Source organism: Ooceraea biroi, chromosome 2 (assembly GCF_003672135.1).
Source record: "Ooceraea biroi isolate clonal line C1 chromosome 2, Obir_v5.4, whole genome shotgun sequence".
Lineage (NCBI taxonomy): Eukaryota > Metazoa > Arthropoda > Insecta > Hymenoptera > Formicidae > Ooceraea > Ooceraea biroi.
Genome location: NC_039507.1, coordinates 2,325,803 through 2,349,914, shown reverse-complemented (window position 1 = coordinate 2,349,914; position 24,112 = coordinate 2,325,803). Strand labels below are relative to the sequence as shown.

Here is a 24,112-nt window from a genome sequence, read left to right as displayed (position 1 = left end):
GATATTACACGGCAAAAAGTCAAACAACATAAACGTTAAGAACAAAACACAATGCTTAATCAAAAGCAAGATAACATCGAATTGAAAATCTTGGTACGATGGAAGGAAAGATTTCTTAATTATCTTTCACCTCGCTTCCGATTTTTATTACAATCACTTTTTAAATTTCTACAGCAATTTGAATTTCTAAACTTTATACATATATATCTCTAAGTGAAATCGTGAAGATAAACAAATCAGAATTTCAGCTTAATATCTAATAAGCAGCTCCGCTCTTCGTTCACTTGTATATACTATCGCTGAGACAATTCGCAGCGTCGAATGTACGAGCGATTGCGAAAGCTTCCCTTTGTAAGCGCACGAGATAGTAATTAATTTACGAATCCCAGAGCGGAGACGTTTCTCACTAAACACTGAAACGCATGTACGAAGACTAGAACACAAGCGGCGTTCTATCGTTAAGTAGTCGAAACGGAGAGAGCGCGCCGCTCGATAATGCATCATCGCGTTGCACTATTTCACGAGGAAATGCGCCGGTACATTTGGCCGACTAGAAGAGAAGAACGATTACGAGTGAGCTCGCTCGCAACGTGCACGCGAGGTGTAAATCTTGAGGCGCGACGCAACTACGGAGTTAAGAGGCCCGCATGGCGAGCGCGTTGCAGGCCGATGCGGAAGGACGAAGCCAAGTTATGGTCTAATTTATAGCACGGCCGAGCACGAGCTACGGAGTTTCTCGCTGTAGCCGGAGATAGCCAGGATTTAAGCTCGATTGCAATTGACGCTCGGCCGTGCCCTCGCACTTTTGTCCTTCGTAACGACTTTAGTTGGTTATTTGCCTCTAGGTCCCGAGCAGTCAACGCGCGCTCACCAAGTCGAAGTTTGCTTCGCTTCGCCGCGCTCGTGGCTGAGAAGTTAACGAGGCTCGTGTGTCGGAACAGAATAGAAGGGAGAGATCGAGAGAGAGAGAGAGAGAGAGAGAGAGAAGGCGAGAAAAGCCTCATCTGAATGGTCACTGGTCAGCGCAACTTCCGCGATTTATGTGGATTCACGCGAGCGTTATAAAAGTCCCGGCCGACTTCCGAAGTCGTCGCACAGAGAGTTAACGTATGACTATTGTCGATGGTAACGAATAATCGAGAGACAGAACGAATGCCGAATTGCGCACCCGTAACATATCACGTCACGTTTTGTCGTTTTGAGATCGTCGATTTTGCAGCACAATTCAACGGTCGTGGGTCATGATTTAATATCGCGCGGCGCACACGCGGAGAAAGATGTCGATTGTTTCCTCGCGTCACATGATGGGATCCAATTAATATTCCGGCTCGTATAATTTACGGCGGACGGAAAGCGAGCGTGGTAATAATGATGCGCATAATTTGGAAATGCAGGTAAACCCGACCGGGGATATTTGGCGTTTCAGGGGCGCACCGCGCTTTTCCGCTGAGCGCCGTGCGTTTTTCGCGCGCGTGGCACGGTCCCGTGCACGCACACGCGTGTACCGTATACGATACGTATCTATACGGGAAACGAAATGGAATTTTAAAAATTGAATCGCCGAGACTTGGCGCTTTATGCCAGCGGCGTATTACAAAAGCGCGCCGGCAATTTCATTCATACGTAATAAGACGGGCGCATCTGGTGCCACGCAGCGTGTAACGGATGCCTTGTCATCGCTTTTCGGAAAGGCCGAGCTGTTTTCGATATTAAGGTACTTCGCGTTATTTATAAACCATCCCCGGCGTGTGTCTCCCCTTTTCGGTCCTCTTCTCCCTTCAACGCACATGCACACGTAAATATGCTCTATCTCTCTCGTTCCCTCTTTTTGTTTCTCATTCCTCCTCGGTGTATTCACGTTGAGAACAAGCGCGTATTAGATATTCCGTTATAAAGAGGCGGCGTAATACCGTACGGCCACCATAGCCGATGGGGCGCGGGTGGATGAAACAGCGCGGGGAGGGTCAGAACGGGGATCAGGGACGACGAGGAAGGTTTGTGAGGTCTGCAACGAAAATTAGCATTTTTTCCATGCGACCGACCTGCGTAGCTAATATCGCGGATATAAAGAGGCAAGCGAGTGGTGGCTGTAGGGGATTTGCAATGGAAGGGACGGGAAGGAAGCCTGAAAAAAAGCAGGTGTATTTGCTGCGGAAAGATTAACGTGTAACGAGCTACCGTGAACAAGCTGACGTTAAAGCTTTTTACATAAACGCACGCCCGGTTTTTGATCGCGCTCACGCTTCGCCGGTGTTCATAGACGAGGCCTTGTGATCGCTTCATTGTGCCTCCTACGATAGCGCACGATTGCAAGAGAAGAGAAGAGTTATATCGATTTTCGGTCGAAAACAACGTCCCTATGTAGCAGTAGAAAATATATAATTGATTTGCACATCGATTCGGCGCGAGGAGAATGTTCATTTATAAGGATTGTTTATGATAGAATAACAAAACTGTTAAATGCGATTGCGTTTCCGGAAAAAGAGATTTACTTAACAGACTTTTTACGTATTTCAATTTTCAATCTTAAAATCAATTGAATACTCAAAATTAACATAAATTTTATTTTATTTCTTTAAACAGCTGAGCTTTTAAGAAAACGTTTTGTATAACATATTTGAAAAGGAAGATACTTATTGCATCTTTACTAATTTATGTAAAGCCTGCAATCTATTATACAATCCGCTCGTGTTTCACATGTACACATGAAGTTAATGATCAAGTTAATAATCGCGCATTCATGTTATTACGTCGCATCAATCATTTGTCAATAGCTGCGCAACGTGAACATGTATTTCTTGAGCGATGAATAGTTAGTACTAGATCGCTATTAATAATTAGCGGAATCGCAAGTAGTCCGACACATGCTCGAAATCATGTCGGCGAGTCCGCGGGCTATTTGTCAGATTAACGTAATTCGCTCTTTAACGCTTGAAATCCGACGGGTTTCGTCGATACCTCGCAATGACGGTGAAATATTGACGTAACGGCCGGTCCAATGTATCATGCTCATTTTGTGAAAACCATCTCATACGCCGAAATGGCATGTCGAGTGACGAATTGCAAAACTAGATAAACGCTCGGCGTGACATCGAACGCACGGACATGCTCCCTGGTGAGTACGCGGCAGCAACATTTACTATTGGCCGGCGTTTAATAATTGATTAATCGGATGATTACGGGACGGATCGAATGATAATGGTGCATTATTTAGGGTAATCAACCTACATTATTGAGTGTCTGGCGAAATGCGGTTAACGCCATGCATGTTTCAAAGGTGCGAGGTGGATCCGCAGTTGGCGTAAAATACGGTTACATCCCTCTGCTGTACGTGAACGGTAGACTGATTAAGATTACACTTGCTCTCGCATTGTAACTTTAATCTTCACAATATCGCTCGAATAATCGTCCTGTGCTGGATAATTTGGACATGTTACTTTTCAGGGTTCGAAGAACTCTTGACGGTGTAACGCGCGAATACTTTTGTTTTTAGTTCTCTTATTGTTAGCCGCGTCTTTGAATCCGCAAAAGATGCAACTCCTCTGCATTGCTGTGCGGTATTGCGGAGTCCCCGAGACCGCGCGGTGCGTTTACGGCAAATAACGTTGTTAAGCAATTTCACAAAGTCACTATCTCGTTGCGAAGGCAACACTGAGAAGAGTAATATTCGCGAGGACCTCATACACAATGCATGCTTCCGCACGCTCGTAATTTTCTTTACAGGCAGTTTAGTACTTGAGCAAGTTCCGCGCTTTTGAACGTGTAAAAATTATCGCTCGTTCGCTCGGTCGGTCGTTTGGCCGCGAGTCTGCCGCTTAACTAAAAAATTCCATTTTTGACCGCGACGAACTCACCTCGGTTTACGCGAGAATTTCTGCCAGCGATAAAGTTCGCGACACCTCTTAGTTCCGGCCACCATCACCCTTGGCACCCCGTTATTGCGGTAAGCCTGTTATTCGGCAATGTGCGACATACGTTTAAAAGCGACCACTGAACCGAATCGCCATTCGTAAATGCATTGTATGAGGAATAGGCGCACGTACGGCGGACGTACGTGGATCATACCGTTCCTATTGTCCCGGTCCCTTGTCACTCTGCGGTATATCCCTTGATACCTGTGGGAAGGTACAAATGCTTCCGAAGAACACCTCGATCTATGTAACCGCCCGCACGACGCCGTATGTGTCCGCGTGTAGAAGGCGTCCATCAAGCACCATCCTCGCAAGCGGCAACCTACTTCCACCAGCGCGTTTTTCTTTTTATCGGTTCGAAATCGAGAGGTTATCGAAAAATATCTGTCGAAATGTATATTGTGTCGACGATGGGTTTCTGAATGCTTGTGTGACACTATTATATATATATATATATATATATTTCGTAAGAATCTGAGACACAAAATACAAGAAATAAGGTTTGCATGATTACACGCGGTTTCTAGACAGATTTATGAGTAACGAATTAGTTAGATTGTTTACAAATGTGTGGTCGATTTGTTAGTCTGGTTTGGAAATTAACTTTGCTTTAAAAATAACTTTGACTGATTTCGCAAACTTTATAGCATTTTCCCTAGGAAGTAACGCGTTTCTAAAATCGATGTTATCGGTCCTTCCAAACGATCGTTTGTTCGAAACTTGCCGCTTCGCTCGGTCGCCCTTGGGTGTTGCAACCATTTTACGCCAAATCGCGACGATCTTTCACCCTGCTGCTTGTAAAAAATAGCTGATATAAACTAGACCATATATTATTGGCTGAGTCACACAGTTTTAAATTTTCCACTCGAATGGTAATTCGATTCAATTGGAAAATATGAACGCTATGATTACGTTTAGTGAAATAAAAAAAATTAAGCAATAAGATTTTTTAGTTCAGGATACTTTAAACTACATAATAAATCTATATGATACAAATAGGTATTCTTATTTCATCCATTTTGAATTAAATCTAGATAGACTGGATTTATCTAACCCACATACAGCAATTACATATATCTTTAACGACCACAGAAATAAAAGTGATTTAAAGAATTTTTTGGAAGCGACGAGAATTACGAACGAGGTCACGAATCACCTTACATTTCAGCCCGTCAGAAATATGAAATACGATCCCATAAGTCTGTTCTCAATTTTGCTCGGCAGTTTTCGACCCTCCGAATTAATTAGCAAAGCTACCCCGACTCCTTTGTCGAATTAACCATTTTCCGTGCGCTGCTTGGTGATTGAGCTTCTTTTCCGACTTCATAGGTGCACTGTTGCTCGATTCGACGGTGTATCGATTGGTGCCGGCCGATGGCGGTCGCGATTCGTATCGGCAAGTGTGATAAAGTCGACACGCGTGCACAGACTTTGTTGTGTGCGAGTGTGATAAATTAGTCGGGCCTTCATAAACATTTCACAGCTGCTGCCGACATCCAGCAGCCAGGGGTCCACCCCAAACCTCCATCGGCACACGTCCATGTTGCAACTGCCGATCCCTTTTCCTCGCCCATCGCATACATCTCGCGTATTGTCCTCTGCGCTCTCGGACAGAGGGAGGATGCGAGTGCGGCAGCATTCGATACTTTATAGCCGCGGTTTGACTGGTGCCAGTGAATTTTTTCCGGTCGGTCCATGCGACAGGCGCGAATGGAATCCTCGCGTTATGATCAACGGACGTGTAATTTATCGACTGGAAGATTGGAAGCCCACCGCAATGACTACGACCATTTTGTTGAAGAACGCATCGTATCCATCGGCTTCATTTCCTAAGGTTTCCTCAAAGGACTTCGCTTTTCGCTATGAAGGCAAACTCAGAATTTCCAGGCTATGAAGTTCCGTGAATGTCAGTCGTTTTGCGAACTATGAGAGCTCATTAGAACATGGTTGAATGCATTTAGATCCGTTTGTATGAATTTTGCTTGTAGGAAATTGCTCAAATCGGCTTAGCTAATTAATTACATTATAACTTCAATTATAAACAAGTGAATAAAAAATTTAGTCGATGAGGATCAAATTCATATAATATGATTGTACCAAATCTATAATATATAATATATACAGTGCTGGCAAAAAGTTCCGGAACGGTTAAAAATCTTGGAAAATAATGATTTAGTGGAAAAAGGTTTCAAACAAAAAGCATAGGGCTTAAAAAAATCTATTAGATGATGATATCTATTTGACCTTGGTATGACCTTGGAAAGCCCGGTCATGGTCAACATAAAAATCTTAAATGGAAACCCCTATTTTTTATTACATATTCTTGTAGCTTAGCTCGAGAGCTTTTCGAAACGCTATAATAAATTTTTTTCTCTTACGTACTTTTTGACTTATAAGGCTTGAAGGTTACACAGTACCGCCGGCATTAGAATTACCCAAGGTGTACCGCGTGGAGGTTGCACGGTCGGATTTACACCTCTTTTGTGCGTGTGTGTGTGTGTGTGTATGTGCGCGCGCGCGTGCGTATATGAATGTGCGTGTATGTGCGTGTGTGCGTGCGTGCGTGTATGAGTGCGTGTATGAGTGTGTGTGTGGGTGTGCGTGCGCGCGCGTGCGTGTATGAGTGTGTGTGTGTTCTTCATAAAACTAACTTCACAAAAATAGTTTATACTCGTATGTACGAACAACGACATTACACACACACGCACACGAACACGCACACGCACACGCACACGCGCGCGCGCGTACACACACTCCCGCACAAAAGAGGTGTAAATCCGACCGTGCAACCTCCATGCGGTATACCTTGAGTAATTCTAATGCCGGCGGTACTGTGTAACCTTCAAGCCTTATAAGTCAAAAAGTACGTAAGAGAAAAAGATTTATTATAGCGTTTCGAAAAGCTCTCGAGCTAAGCTACAAGAATATGTAATAAAAAATAGGGGTTTCCATTTAAGATTTTTATGTTGACCATGACCGGGCTTTCCAAGGTCATACCAAGGTCAAATAGATATCATCATCTAATAGATTTTTTTAAGCCCTATGCTTTTTGTTTGAAACCTTTTTCCACTAAATCATTATTTTCCAAGATTTTTAACCGTTCCGGAACTTTTTGCCAGCACTGTATATCTATAATCTATAATATATTTGTACAGATAATTAGACAAATATAGATAGATAAAATTATATGTATCAGATTTATATAATGAAATATTTATTAACTGACTTCTTTGTGTGTGGTTACTGACTTTTATTTTTTTTCTTTTTGTATTATTATTTAATTTTAGTCACAAAACGCAGAGTATTAAATTTCAATTATACAGTTATTGTTAGCGTTAATTAAGTTTTGTGCATGTAAATATATATAACGCGCATGTACTTTTACATTATCATGATATAATAAATTGCACGTATCGCGATAACGTTCTGTGAAACAGGAATTATTGATAATTATATGAAATTTAGTATGATATTGCAAGAAAAATCTCAACGCCAATCAACGGCATGTGATTGAAGAATATTGCGTTGGGATTAGTTAATTGCTGGAAGGTTTCTTGGGAAAAACATCTTGGTCTCTAGGGCTCCGTAACAGACGACATCGAGATACGCTACTGGCCAGCTAGCTGGGATTAAGTCCGTTCTCCTCGGCTGTTAATGGTGGAAAAAGGATGAAGTTGTAAAGGGGGGAAGGAAGGATAGTTGAAGGGGGTGGAACGACGAGTAGTTCGGAAAAGAGAAAGAGAAAGACAGATACTTTGTCGTTCGAATTGGAGGCGAAAGTTCTGTTAGAACCAGGTCGTAATTCTCACCGGGCGTCTGCAAAGGGACCAAAGGAAACGGCTAGTTCGCAAACGGGAAAGAATGAAAGACGATGGTAACCTGACTCTCCAACATGTTTCACGTAACGAGCTGTAAATCGTATTTATGCTTTACAACTAGTAATTAAATCTGTCTCTCTTTTTAAGAAAAATTGAAATACTTGTTAGATATTCCGAATAACTTAGAGTGTATTCTTCTTCATGTTTTATTTCATAACGATTAAATTTACAGTTAAATTTAATTATGATATTACTTTTATATCCACGTGCATTACATGATTTGAAGACGAGAACACGATGTTATAAGGAAAACTATATTACTACAATACTTTATAATTACCAAAAGCTGCTACAAAAATTAGACAAACTCACATTTTTGGCAGAGAGAATAATTAGGAAAAGGAAAGTCGACAGGCGATAGAGTATAACCAGGCCAGCCGAAATGGTGTTCTTAAACCGCCCTTGTTCCGGACCGGAATTCTGGCCGCATCCGCTGGCTGGGTCCGGCATAACGCAGACCTTTGAGTACACACATGCACGCTCAGTATGCATGCAGTTCTCGTATCTATGAGATGCCGTCCACATACCAAAATATAATCCGGTAGATTGTAATAGGCACGATATTAAATTTAGTTTCGCCCGGAAACTCGGCAGCATAAGCACACGGTCCGGGCATTAACTTAAACGCCGCTGTTAAGCCACGTAATTAATTATTGTCAGTTTGCTTATACACACATTGCCGCGCCCGACCGTCTCCACTTTGCTAATTACGATACAATAATATCGGACGCCGGAGTACGTTGGAAAGGAAACGCCACGAGTACCAGCAATAGATACTTAACTATCTGCGAGTTAATGCGGCTTCGAAAGTCGCGGTAGCGTGGATCTGTTCTCTACAGATTCATACATAAATCAAGATTGTAATTAATTGTTCTTTCTTCTTTTTGTAAATTTATATTTATAACTTGATGGAAGAGATTAAATAAAATCAAATATATTGCTGATGTAATTCCGATAAGATGCCTTCTTCTTTCGATTCATATGTTACCGGAAAAAGTCGTAGAAAAATATGATAGAAAATACTTTGATTTATACTATGTTGTTTAATTCAATAAAAAAAATTGCAAAATTGGCAAGAGAACTTATGCACCGACCTAATATAATATTTAAGGAAAAATTGTATCAGAATTTGTATCATGTAAACTCACGTACGTGTTAAGTGACGCACTTTCCCCATAAGGTCCGACATTACATCTAACGAAATTCTTCACAGTTGCTTAAAGTGCGAGAGGAAGCGATCCTTCAGCTAGGTGGAGGACGGAAAAGAGGACGGAAAAGAGGATGCATCTGTCGTAGACTACTTTATCAAATCATTCCGGTGACAGCGGTAGGTCGTCTCGGCACACAAGTAATTCAGGATCCCGTTCGTCCTCGTTTGTCCGCTTCCTTTCGGAGTCGCTACTTCCGCCCTCGTCTCTACTCCATTCGTCTCATCTCTGCGTGCACCCTTCTACGAATCTTAGGGCATCAAAGTCTGCTGCGAGGGGCGAAAATGCTCCTTTCGCGATATTCCAAACAAGTTTCTTAAGCACAAGTGCGCACCGAAGCTACCGAGGCTACTAGCAGAAAGGTCGTCGATGCTTTTAGAAGATTAATTTGTACGTTGCTGTTCCGCCCCAAAGTACCGATAAGAATAGGCGTTGCCTGCCAGTAATACCAAAAACTTTGTTGAAAGCATCGAAGGGCACCGGTGAGTTTTATTCGTTTCGTGTGAATTTTCGTGCAGCTTTTACGCTGAAAGATGTTTCTTCCTATCTCCGACGAATCGTTTCGACCGCTGATCGGAAACCATTTAAAAAATCATCTCACTATGGCTGTCGTCGGTCTTCCCGCAGGACGTTACAGAGGCATCGTTCGGTTATTCCGATGTACCGCGACAGGAAATATCCATTGCTGATGTATGGAAAACCATGAAGTGCAAAGTTGAGTCGCTTTTCTTTAGAAACGGGAAACTCGTGAGGAATTGCTTTCTGAACTTTCTTCGTCGTTGTAGTGTAAGTCAAATCTTTACACAAGAAGCAAACATGTAGAACTTGATATGTATCTTTCATTTCACTTCCAAGCGGAATCTTAGGACATCAAATAATGTGTCCGGACATTAAATAATATGATCGAATGTGAAGATAGAGCAGATTTTACATATTTATTGCACGTATTTAATTATGTATGCAAATTGAGAAATCAGCTTTTGAATACTTTTTCTCAAAGAATATGGAAATAAAGAATTTAACGGATATTTTGTGAGCGATGTACCAAAATGCAGAAGATCACACAGTTATTTCCGTGTCTAGTATTCGCGAAAATTTATGCTCGTGAGAACTTAGGGGAGCGTGCTCTTACAAGGTCTTACAATGTGTTACTAACACGTGAAATGACAAGGGACGCGTTTCCATAGATTTTGGGTCGCTCTAAGATGTCTCGTAAATGGTACCTTCGAGGCCAGTAATACTAACCTGCTCTTGTCCGGCCTCTTTCGGAGTGCCCTAAAGTGACTTAACTTGTGCTGATCTACTGAAAGCTACGCTATGAAATCTTTTCCAGGATGTTCCAATCGCACTTTTAACAATGATCACAATATTTCTTGTCTGCAGACATCATGGATTGTTATGACAGTGAATTGTTATAAATGTTAATAATAGTTGATACCTATAGCAATATATATAATTTTGTGGAGAGAGAAATATAAATTATACATGTATTAATGTTCAATAAAAGTATTTTTGCAAATTGACTTGTTCTATACATTTAATGACTTTTTAATAACGTAACTTAAAAACGGTAATTTTTGTTAGAAGCATTTGCACTGGTAACTTAAAAATGATAATTTTTGTTAGAAGCATTTGCACTGGCTACAACTTGAGCATAATTTATTAGCATTGTAGGATGCGTTAATAGCTTCAAGCTTTTTAAAGAGCCTCTTAGTTCCATCCGAGTGGGAAGCGGCCATCATTCTCGTTCTCTTTTATATTGACAATATTTAATCGAAAATTCGGTGTAAGCTTCTTAACGTACTAGATGGGTCTGCTTTCAATTAGCTTCTGTAAGGCAGGAAGCTGCCGAGCTTTTGAAGACTTAACATCAGGAAACTAATATTTTATTTGCTATAATATCCTTTATATTTTATGCATGAGTACTAGTTAGAAATAATGATCTATATTTTGGATATTCGATCCTTTCTTCTTCCATACTCGTATTTTTAGTTTTGTGATTATATTTCTCATTTTTGTTACTTATTTATATCATCTCGAGGTTTATGCAAGATTAGACGAAGCAAATCCCTGTTAATACGACAAATATGAATAGAATTGCAACGTCAAAAATGACAAGTTATTTTTGCGAGATCGATCTGTCGTGCATGTGTTGGCGAGAAATGTGTTACGGAATATTACCGCAATGTCTAATTTTGGTACGACCATTAAAACTCACTGGCATGAAATCCGACGAAGCGCGGTTTTCCGCGGGCGGAGATTGCAAACGACCTACTTCGTGTCGTTTCGACGGTTATTTATGACTTCGGCCCGAGGCAAGAGCAATCGCACGTTAATCGAGTTTATGTATGCTTGTCTTACTTGACTTGCATCAATTCGGTCTGAAACACAACGGATAATATACAAATGATCCATTATGAATGATAAGCCTATCATGACATACGGGGAGCAGTATAACTGTTGTAAAAAGACTCGAAAATATGTCAGAATTATAGCTATTTAAACATTCAATTATAATGACTAGTTATTAGAAAATGATTTATTATTATAAACTTTCTTGGTAGAGTAATACTAAATAATTATAGAAAAGTATATATGATCGATATTCAAATTTATGTCAATGATTCACAACAATTATTAAGATTTTTATGTTTGACAAAATTTAGCAATATATAATATATATAATTAAACATAAGCTTTATCATTTCATGTGTCACATTTATTATTTTTATTGATTTTTGGTATCGTCAGTATAATTCGTTCCAACGCTATCACCTCACACAAGGCAAAATATTCGTTGACGCCAATTTTAATAGGCTAAAGTCTAAGCGCACACCCTGGAATTCGTGGCGACACTTCGGGATGAGAAACACATGGAAAAAATGGTATTGTTCGCGACGTAAAAAGTTATTATGTCGCGACATGGACGAATACTGTCCGTATTGCGACTATCGCGATCAACCTCGTTGCGCGGAGAGTCGCCCGTTCGCTTTAATCTCACTGAAAATCCAATTAAACTACTTTGCGATTGCGGCGCGTCCCAGCAGCGTGCCGGTTTCCGACATGCACGAAATTCGTAACTCGCGCTCTGTAACTTGTTTGCCTCGGCTTTTGGTCGCCTACGCGCGCTCTATTAGGTCGAAATATACCGCTACCCGAACGTCAGACTCCTCTACAAATTGATACCGGACAACGTTTGTATCCTAACAACGACGTTGACGCTGTCGATACGTCCCGCTGTCGCTGCGGCCTTCGTCAAATCCATCAATACGGTGCTTGATAAATTGTGCGATAAAAAGCGTCACTGCCTCGCGTTGATTATTTCTTTGACGTTTTTAAAAAGAGACTCCACGGCAGAGATGCCAGTTTCAGGTCTCTGCCCGCAGCAGCACGAGTAGAGGGGGTAACGCACACAAACGATGAACCAATCAGCGAAGCGCTGAGCGCACACGTACACGACTATGTGCTTGTACTGGCTGCGGACAGAGACCTAAAACTGGCATCTCTGCTCCACGGATGATGTAACAGTCAATTAAGTGCATTCTTGTGCGCGTTGCTGTTAAACAAACACGAGATATCTTGATAATTTGTTCAGCGTAATTAAGACCACGTTGTTATCATTGTTCATATTTCTGAATTCTTTTGAGATTAAGAATTTTTGTTAATACTATTCTATCTGCTTACATTTTATTTAAAAGGAGAGTCCATTAAAAATATACAAAGCATTGTTTCAAAATAATTTGTTTCTAAGCGGTTAGTAAATTATTTCTTAAGTTGCTCTCATTTTTTCTGTTAGCTTAGCACGCTATTGTATATGTATGGTAAATTTAATTTCTATTTCAGTTTAATAGCGTCATGTTGATAAAAAGAATTCCTTTTTGGTTATTAATGTAATAAAATAGTTACACTTTTATGAAATTTACTAAATATTTCTGTTTGCACGACGCATAGATCGAACACATGTGTGCTTTTTTTATCTTTGCCTTTCTATATGTTCACAACAACACGCGGATTTACTCCCGTAGAAGGAACAAGGATTAGTCCGTCTTGCGAAAACACGTACGGCGATTTCGCTCGACGAAGGAAAACGTGCGTAATCCGCGAGAAGCTTCTATTCGATTTCGAACGAGAGCCTGGAGCAAGTCCATCTTGAAATCTCGTCTATATGCGTATCCCCCTCGGGCACTTCTCTTTGAAGATCTGCTTTTGTAATGTCGCAAGGCGCGATTCTCCTTTCATTTTCCGCCAACTTCCTCCGCGTGTTTTCATTATTTTTATATTGATTCATCTCGTTCTCCTAATTGTAGAATGCAACGAAAAATGTAAAGATTTCTTGAAGTTGGCGGCACGAAGGAGAAGAGCGAACCGAGAAGAATAGCGTGTCGGAAAAGACGTGAAGTGGCGTAGCAGCTCGTGGCTCTCGAAATTTTAAACGTTACCCTGTCTTCTTACGGCCTCTTAAACCGCCAAGCACCAGTTTACTTTGCACCTTCCGGCTCTTTAAAGCAAGCCAGGATACCTTTTTACGGAATGTGAAAATAGGAGCAGGGCGAGACCGACGGCAGCAGACTTTGGAAAGAGATAGAAATAGAAGTATCCGAGAGAAGCTATGAGTATGAAAAACTTTTTGCGGGAACGTCTCTTATCTTCACACTCTGTCGCGCGAAAAATCTTTTATGTTTTTGCAAAGTATGCTCATATCGCGAGAAAAATCACTCTCCGTAGTTGTATTAATCTAAATTTAGAAATTATCTCCTTAATAATTTATGTAACGTGTACAGAAATTCCATAAAACAAAGAGAGGTTTTCAAAAGAAACTGATAAAATATTTATTCTTTCATTTTTACATAAAATATTTTTTATTCATTTCAATGTTGTACGTAATCTAATATCCGAAAAGACTTACTAACATGATTTTCTTACCTATATATGTATTGTAACTTCCAATCTCGCGTACATCGAGACAAATTAGAACGAAGAGAAGAAGCTTGGTCCATTTTTAATTCATTGTAAACTAGAAACAGAACGAAACTTGTTCGAATTTGTTAATACCCGTACTGCTCAATGCATGAAAGTTTAATGCTATCGAGGCACCGACGGAGCTCTAGTAATTTTGACATCTTCAGCTCCTTCCCGCCTCGAAGAACCCTCTTCAAGGGAAAGCTTGCTTCTCTAGCCATCGGAAATCGTGGATTACTGTCCTCCTTTCGTTCTGTAAGAATACCGCGGCGAACTTCCGCCGCAGCGAAAGAAAAATAGATCTTGCCGGATACGATCCCTCGAGAGATAACTTTTATATTTATCAAAAAAGGACCTCTCTATGTACGCGCTACCGTCAGCTGCGCCCTTGTATTTCTTGTATTTCTAAGAGCACTTTGAAAACCGCATGACGCCAGCGGTGTTGTTGATTCCCGTTCTTGCGTCGGATGCTCTACGGCAAATTCGTATAATTTAGAAAACACAACTATCCAACTATTTCACGTCGCAGGTCAGTGATTTTGAAAATGTAGAGAATAATTTCGCTTTTGTTCTCCCTGACCGAATTAAATGTTTCAAAAAGAACTCGTAACACCAATTTTTATGTAAAAACTAATTTACCATTTCAGTTTTAATATTATATACGTGTATAATAAACAAGAAAATCTGTTTTTTAAATATTGTATTACAAACTCTGCAATTATTAATTATTAATCTAGTTTTCACATAGCTTTAGTCATTTTTATTTGATTAGTACTGCGCTGTTAGCGCTTTTAAATTTGTTGGACTTGCTTTCTATTGCGTGGATACGGTTCAAGAAAACCGTAAAATTGAATTGTCTCGAGAGCTGCGTTTCCGCGACCACGTTACATCGCGACGGTGCATGAATTTGTGGAGACATTAGAGTTACACCGCAACAAAGAAAAATGCGCAGTGAAAGAAGACTCGATTATTCGGTCTCACGATTTCCTCTCGCGCGTCATCGTTCCGCCCGATTTTTCTCTCCGTCGCTCGCAGAATGCAGGTGAGCGCTGTAAACAACGGCGGACCATGCATTTGCATATTTGCATTAACAAAACGGATAGTCTGATTTGCATGTTGAGCGCTTTCATCTTTTTTATTTAAACGAGCCTGGGATATATAACCCTCTTAAAACGCGCTTCACTCGTCTCTGCAGGCTCTATGGGCTTCGAATAGTGACAGATTCATGCTATCGTCGCAGTAATTAAAATCCATCAAACATAAAAATAATATGTTATTGATACATGAAAAAATCGATTGTTGCAGTTCTAATTATTTTTGTTGTGTAATCGTGTAGTTAGCTGTTCAAAGATAAAAATTCGTTCATATATATTTGAAATTATACATGGAGAAAGATTATATATATCTTTTTTAATTTACGAGTTATTGCTCAATTTATATGTGATTTCAGATTCCGTACATTCAGAAATGAAAACAAACAGTCAAGTTTTGCCTCAGTCAAATTTACTTAAAGATTTCGGTGTTTGTCATCAGTGTTTTAAAATTTTATATATACATACACTGCATAAGAAGAAGATAATGAAACATGTTTCAAGAAAAATTACTCTGCTTGTTTACACCAAGGAGTGTCATCCTCTCTGCTTGTGAAAAATATTTGTTATATGACACTATACATTTTCATCTCTTTTTTTTAGTTACTTTCAACTTTCCGTTCGCAAGTTTATAGCGTAAGTTTATGGTGATTCAATGTCTTCCGATGCGAATTATCTGACAGTGCGATGTCTCTACGATCGCTTAAGCACGCTCGAGCGCAAGGAACATTCACAAGCGTGCAATCTCGTAAATCTGTCCATCTCGCATTCGTTGCGAGCCCGTTATGTATACCGGAAGTTTTCGAGCCGTCGTAGCTGCGGGGGCTTCGGCTGAATGGACGCATCGATCACGTATTCCGAATGCGCTTCCTTCCTACGACCCTCTCTCGACGCGAGCTACTCGTGCCATGGCCGATCGCAAATCGATCCATCAACCCCTCACGAGTCACGAATACTGACGCGGAAGATACTTCGTCGAGCGCAGCTATTGGCCTGCACGGCAACCAAAATGGACACCACACATTACGCGTGCAATGTTACGTCAAGATAACTTGTAAAATAGATCAAAAATGTGATCGCGTTGAACTTGTCTCTTTACTCACGAGTACAGTAAGTCCGCGTAACTCAGATAACAAGTGCATCTCATTTCAAGTCAATTTGACATCAAATATTAATCATGTTCGTATGAATGACGAATATTTGATGTCAAATTAGTCTCAAATGACATGCGCTTGTTATCTGGGAATGTGCATCACCGTACACAGGAATTTATTCATTCAGCTAGCGTGTGATCGTATTACGAAATAAATTGTTACTAAATTAGGATAAAATATACGCTAAGCACATATATGAGCCTTTAAACAATTCTATGCACTTCTTGGAAATGTTTATAATCATATTACTGCATTTTGTATGCTATTTACTCGTGTACATAATTCGTGATTGTTATTTTATTGGCGCTCACAATATGCAATTTATTTTACATCAGCCGGATTAGTTATACAAGTGGCCGCAGAATTCGCAAAGTCACGCGCCGAAACAAAACTGCATCTGCTAGTATCAGAATGCAAGTTTTCCTGGTGCCGTCGAAAGATTCGATCACGCAAAAAGGCTTTTCGTGGCGAAATGCGAGAGTGCTACCGGTGCCGAAACGAGCGGCACTTATGCAGGCACCCTTGGGAAGTAACCACGTTAATGAAATTGCCAGGGCAAACAGCGGCGTAATCCGAAACCGCTGATACAATATTTAATTGAATTCTTAACGCCACGACCGGCAAGTGGTGCCCCTCGCTTAGCCTGGAACGGATCGTTTCCCCGACAACTCCGCCGGATATGGTAATAATTGCCTACGCGCATTATGCGGGCGCGTGTACTTGCATTATGTACGGTATCTGTAGAAATCCGCTACGTCTGCTTCGTACGGTAATAGCTCCATAAATAGCGAACAGCCATCGCGAAGTTCTCTTCTTGCGATTTTATATCATGAAACGATACGTAGATACGTCGTACGAAAATATATCTACTAAATTCTATATCTAAAAATCACAGGTTCTCAATGCTGAATTTTAGTGAATGCTGAGATACTATTATTAAAATTATTAAAACGAGATTTTTAAGAAGATTGCAGACCGGTTTCTGTTTCGGTTCTGTCGAATCATACTTTAGTCACAATACCCGAAAGCTACTTTTAACATATCGGAAGGGAGAGACAAATCAGACGAAGGGGTGGAAACAAAATCCCCGCAAATCTTTGACTTTTGCCGAAACAAGGGGGCGACTCTTTGAAGGATCTCGAATGTAATGATCTGCATTAGAGCCTCCTTCTATTTTCCCTCCAATGCACATCATTATTTACGACGCTCTTTGGAACGTAAGACGACTATGCACGCGAATCGATGACAACCGGGCCAGGAAACTTGCTGGGCGCTCTAATAGGAGAGACGAGCGTATCACAACGATTGACACAAAACGCCAATCTGGCCTCCCACGACAAACAAAGCAGCAGCCGGCATATTTCGCTTTCGCTGGTAATGCTGAAATAACAAACCCACATCACGGGAGACAGTTTGTTTTATCTTGCAGTTCCTTTGAACCGTCGCCCCTCGTTTGTACTTATCAAATCAAACATGCAAGAAGAGGGTGGTTTCAGAAGACTGCGAAGCGCGGGATTCAAAGGTGCTGCGGAATACGGATTCTTTGGTTAGACCCAGACCGCTATAAGAAACCTCTTCCCCGCTCTATTAAATTGAGCCACGAGAATTCGAAATCTCGTCTTAGCAGTGCGCGAAAGAATCGTAGTTCTGCCTCGAGTCGTTTGTAACAAGCGTTACAAAGTTTGTTGATCTTTCCCGTCGTCATGAAATATTAAATCAAGATGCCTCAAAGCACTCGACAATCCTATAGAAAGGTTTCATACATAATATAATAATAATTACGGACGTTTTGATGTTAAAGCAGTTATTTGAAATCTAAAATCCAATATACATCTATTTTTTTACCGAATTAGTCAGAATGTAAATTTAATTTAATAATGCAATATTTTTTCATTTTTATATACCAGAGACTGGTACAGAAACTGCATACATTTTATTCAATTAATGAATTTCATAAAGTATTTAACAATTCAATAAACATTGCAATATTATATTTTATTTTATTTAAAGTATTTGCGGATATACAATATGATTGCGTGAAAATATATCCTCGTTATTACATTCTGTAATTGCGGCTAAAAAAAAGCGATGACCTCATATATCGAGCAGCTTCGAATCGAGAACCCATCGCAGCCTCGGAAACTACTTCCGAATTATTAGTTTCTTCTTTTTCTTCCCTCATTTTTTTTCTTTTTTTACACCCTTCCGATACGGCCTGGCGAACGTTCGTGCAAGAAGCTCGTGCAGAAGGACTTGCGGCCTACCTATCGTAGCCTTGATAAACAGCCGACCCTTGCTATGGCGGAGCCATTATTGGAAAAATTAAGAGGACTATCCATCCTCAAAGGTACACTTCCCCTCGCCGGAGCTGGACTGCGTCCTACCATCCCCTTTCTCACCGTCTGACAAATGCAGTGACCGCGTTCTAGAATGCTAGAAGTTCCGGTCGATCCGCGGAATACACGTGGGTCAATTCGCAAGTATATCCACAGGATACATGATTTAGTTCAAATCAGATTTACACTCGCGTGACTTAAATACATATCGTTAAGAGAGATATTCGTTTCAATATACAAAAATTGACAGTTGGTCCCCTCCTTTTGCGTAGCTGTGTCTGCTGCTTCGATTTATTGCGCGTTCACGATAAACGGAGGGCATGAAAACGTGTGCTGACCTTGAAGACAATGAAACGAAGTACAAATTCCGCCGGCGGCTGAATCGGGAAGATGCGAAAATCCTTCTATCTCCGGGCGCTTATAAGAATAAGTCGACGAAGGAGAGAGTCTGGGATAAATCTTCGGCGAGTAGTAGTCACGCTCAGTCTAGCCCCGCAATGCGGAGATAATCTCGAGATATTCGCTCCGCAGAATACAGATGAATCCATCGGTACTTTTCACTTATGCCCGCGCTTTGACCTCCTGATCGGTTGCTCGAGGAACCAGGAGAGGAAACGAGCGTCGCGTTTCTCGACCTGGAAACACTTCGTATCTGCGCGCTCGCCTCATTTTCCTCATTCTCCTCCTTCTTTCCGCTCTGCGCTTCTTGTTCCTCACTATTATACATCTCCAGCCTTCTTCTCATTTCCTTCCTTGCAAATTTACACATCCTCTCTTACCCTACGCCGTCATGCATAGCGTGCTATCGTCGCCTTCTTCGCTGTCTTATTTGCATCCTTCAGTGCCTTTTGTCGGCGAGTCAATTCCTTCAATTCCATCACCCATTTACCTTTCCGCCACAAGCTTCGCGTGTTTCCACGATTCTTTCAATTCTGTTACTCACCTGCCGAGTTTACGACCGCTTCGTGGTTTAGCAGCGGAACGTAAAGCAAGGAACCATTGCAATCTTCGCCGCGGACGATAATCTCTGAGATTTTCTTAGCTCATTCCGCGCTCGGTCGCTCTAATCTCCATGCGGTCCCAATTCTCGATTTCCAATTCCACCCGCCGGCAAACAGTCTCTTGATTTTCAGAATCCCGCGGTTCCACCGATGGACGCAATATAAGCCCTTCTACCTTACTTTGTTGGCGTTCCTTCATCCTTCTGCCTAGTTCGCGCACGCCCTCGATCCTGTCAAGGCACTCCGCGTTACCCTTTTCTTCGTCGTTCCCGTTTCATTTACATCTCCGCTGCCACTTGACTAGCAAGTCCTTTCAATTCGTTCACCTGCCAAGCGAGCTTTCACCGACGCGATCTTCGCTTTGTTCCTGCGCCTTCGTTCCGGCCATCGCCCTTCGCGATCCTCTGGAAGAGGCGACTTCTTCGCGCTGGCAGCATTATGGAGAGCGAAAGCGGTTATTGAGGCGACCCCGTCGTCAAAGGACACGACGACGACCGCGCCCTCGCGCAAGCCCTTTATTAAATTTCTAATAACGGAAATAATTGTTATTGAGATTGAGCCCCGGTGGATGATGTTTGCCTCAGTCGGGGTGGCCCCGGGGGTGGCAAAAGGTGACGATGGCGGTGATGGCAGTGGAGGTGGATGGAAAATGATCGAAGACCAGGCAGTGGGGAGACGAAGAGCTCGATAATTCCATTTAATGTCTGCGTTCTTGTCTTCAACGTCGGCCGAGGACCCTTTGGACCCTTGCCCCAGACCTAGAGAAACCGGAGTCTCGAGAGCGAAAAGCGGGGCTCGATTTGTGTCTGGGATCTTAAGTCGAGTCTCCTCTCAGCCTCTGTAATAACTACACGTTGACGCTCATACTATTGTGACGTAGCTCGAGAACGATGAGGTTCCTCGAAATGATCCTTAACGGATGATTTCGCGCGCGTATCTTGGAGTTACTATGTAAATTATTAGCTCAAGAAGCAGAATTCAAATGTAACGCTGCACAAACGAAGAGATACAGATGCGTTTGTACATCAGATTTCTATGGTATCTCCTTATTAATCTTGGAAATTTGCTCGACAAGAGATAAGTGTCTTTGATAATTAATAACTTATCAAAGACTGTCATTTATATTTACTGTTATACAATATATTTGCACGTGTTTTATTTATTATTTAATTAATTTAATTTATTATTACATTAAAACATTACATTAACTCAAAAGATATTTTAAAATTATTATATTATGTAATTTTTCACGCGTAGCAATATTAAATTTTTCATTTATGCTTTTGACGTTTCTAACAACGGGGCAATTAGATTTGTGCATATGCATAGGGAACAATAGCAAATACGCTTTTGCAGTCAAATTACATAAATTTTTAATTTCTTAATGTAATATTAAATAGTCATGTGCGCTATGAAAGAGCCATGAAAGCCTATCAGTTTTCTGAAAGAAGTGACACAGAACAGGCAGGTTATGCATGATTCAATGTATGAATTATTCTTTGCATGTCCTCTACGAATCATCCATCTGACAATAATGGAAATAGGTTACAGAAAATTGCTGCGGTAGTAGGAGTTTCATAAAAGTAAATGTAGCATTTCATATATATATAGTGTGTGTGTGTGTGTATACACACACACACACACACACAGAGTCTTGTCACGATATTTATTTCATGATCTATGAAACTATAAAAAAGGTCGATTTTATAGCAGTTTGAAAGCAACAGATTAATTTAATCAAATATAAATGTGACATATAGAAAGAATAAAAATCAAATTTAACAGAAGATGAGAAGCATGCGTGTAAAATACATCATGTGATACGACTGGTCGTGTAGTGAAATGGCAGACGATGTTACACAAATGCCATCACTTCTCGCACCACTTTGACACTATAGTATATCCACCGCTACAACGAGAACGCGCAGAATTCGAATGTAATGCTCGCTCGTTCACTCGCTCGCACGCTCGCGTGCTGAAAAGGGCAAAGCGTCACACGAGTGCGAATCCAGGCTGTCGGCCTGGGGTTGCATGTATGACCTATCGGGCACTTTCGCAGTTCGATCAACGTCAAAAACGGCTCTGCATCTTCGGCAACGCAAACTCCTCGAAACCGCGCTGTTCGCGCGGATTGTCATCCGGCTGTCTATCCCGGACCATTCGCGGCGCATCGCGACGCATCTCGACGCGGCGATCCGTTTCATTGGCATTGCAGATGGCAAATCGCGAGCGGCATACAGCGAAGTCCGAGATCACAGTAAACATAGGTTGCGGCGTGCCATTAGGCGGTTAGAGAGGGATTCCGTGTTGCTCCATTCTAATCAACCGACGTCGACGTCGGTTGAGCGTTGGCGTCGCCGGCGCGCCAATCAATTGCACACCCAGAAATCTCCCCGGTGGCACCCGATGCCTTTTCGCTCGCCCATTCCACCACCTTCCGCTTCGTATACCTCGTCCTCGCCCCCGTCCTTTCCATCCCCGTTCGCCGCCCCTGCTCCCACGATCCCACTTCTCTTCACCCGCGGCACTGTTTTACCCTCTAGAGGATTAGCTAATGGTCCGTTCGCTGTTTTATCGGACAGATTCGCATCGCTCCGGGCTGGAGGACGTGAAATGTCGACGTGGAACGAGCGAGAACGAACAGAAAATCCGAGGTACCGAAAGCGTATGCGGACCCTGCCACCACTGTCGCCTCGACTTTTTTCACGCTTCTCCGGTTTTCACACGTGCTGTAGTCTTTACATATCCCACAGAGTGCTTTATAACTGTCTGGTGCGAGTTGGGTGTTCCCACCCCGCCGGACTGCCCGGAGGCCGCGAGAAGATGGCATTAAATGGAAAACGTGTAAATCTGATCAACCGCTTCGATTAAGCTTCCATTTCTGATATTACTTTGCCCCGCGTTCTCTCGATGTCGATCAAGTACTTACTGATATTCAAGTGTTACGCTTTGTGGTTACTTCGTCGATTATTCGCAACGGATCGACCAATTAAGTAATATAATATAAATATAAATTGAAAAGTAATAAAATAATATAATGTAAATATAAATTGATTATAAATATAAATTTTTTATTTTACATACACGTAATTACAATTTTACGATAATTAATAAATATGAAGACCTCAGAGTTTGGTTATTAACTAAATTGGGATTACCTCAAGATCCGATTGAAATCGTATTTTATCACAACTTTATCTACACTGAGAACGATTCGCCGGCGAACCATACGGTTTTCCGTAGTCACGAGTGGGGCTTTAAGTGAAACGAATCAACGGCGGACGTTGCGCGCGGCCGATCTTTCCTTACGATCGCACCGACCACTTTGATCTTCTTCTTTTATTTCGGGAAATGCGGTGAGAAACCCATCCGCGGCACACTCCGCGCATAAAGGCGCCAGGTACGTGGCGCGGAACGGCGATTGAAGACTGGGGGCGAAGTGCCGGGAGTACTAGTCGCGTTCCCCGCACAATTTACATTTAATCAAAGGGAAAGCCCATTGGTCGCACGCTTCGTGCTATTTGCTTGCCATTGAAATCTCTCTTTCTCCGTCACCCCCGCCGCCCGCTATCTCGCCGACGCCCGTCACCCTGACGCATCGTTCACGCCGTGGATGGAATACGTAAAGTTGCCACCGACGTTGCCTCTCCGATCTCACCGGATGAAATCTCTCTCCTCCTCCCTCCTTGTGCCACCCCCAACCCGTGTGCGTGTTAAATCTATGTTCGTCGCCGAAGAATTCGTCGCTATGGTGAATCTGCTCGTATCTGCTCGTCCACTCGCCGCTTGTACGCTCGTGAATCCGTAAGCAACTGCGGATTTCGACTTCAGCGCGAATGCTGAACGCCTTTACGTTCTACGTCAGTTCTGCGCCTAGAATACGTAAATTGTCACTTTACGCTGCGAGAAAGATAGGCGAGTTCTAATTGAACTAAAGCTGTGTTGGAGAGTATCTTAATTTGCAGCGAAATTATGTATTTTCGGTCGACTACTTTTTTTAATCTTCTAAACATAAACGTGATTTCGGAAATAAATTGCAAATTACTCATCAAATTTTTTGAACATATTTTCTGGATATAGCGTGTAATGTTGCGATAATAATGGGATTCTTAGAATGTATTTCTATAATGTTTCTGTCTATCTTTATTACAGAACTGACGGTATGTCTAGAATACTATTTCCAAACAGTTATGAAAGTTGCATGTTGCTCGAAAATATCTTGGATAAATTGATATATTTGTAAGAGAACGAGATGAGAAGCCAATACTTATTCGATTATTCAATTAAAGACTTTTATTTTAAGTAGTATTGTACGATCGAAATAGTACATCACGATTAAACATTATTACGTAGAATGGAATTGAATCTACATTTACCGCTAAGCATTTTATAGTCAAATTTGTTATCGAAAATGTGGTAAAGTCACTTAATTCTGTCAAGGTTGATACAATCAACAATCTGCAGGACGATAGTTGTTTTTCAATTTCGTAAATGTTTCGTCGAAGGAAGCAGCAAGGAGTGAGGCTCAAGTACTTTTTCACCCCTCGTTTTCCGCATCGTCCATCAAAACGACG

At 41.6% G+C, this 24,112-nt stretch overlaps 1 protein-coding gene across 2 annotated transcripts in view; it reads left to right on the top strand.

Annotated features, from left to right (window-relative positions):
* Positions 1–24,112, top strand: part of LOC105287975 (CUGBP Elav-like family member 2) — a 457,839-nt gene that overhangs the window by 66,259 nt on the left and 367,468 nt on the right. The gene's annotated exons all lie outside the window — the stretch shown is intronic.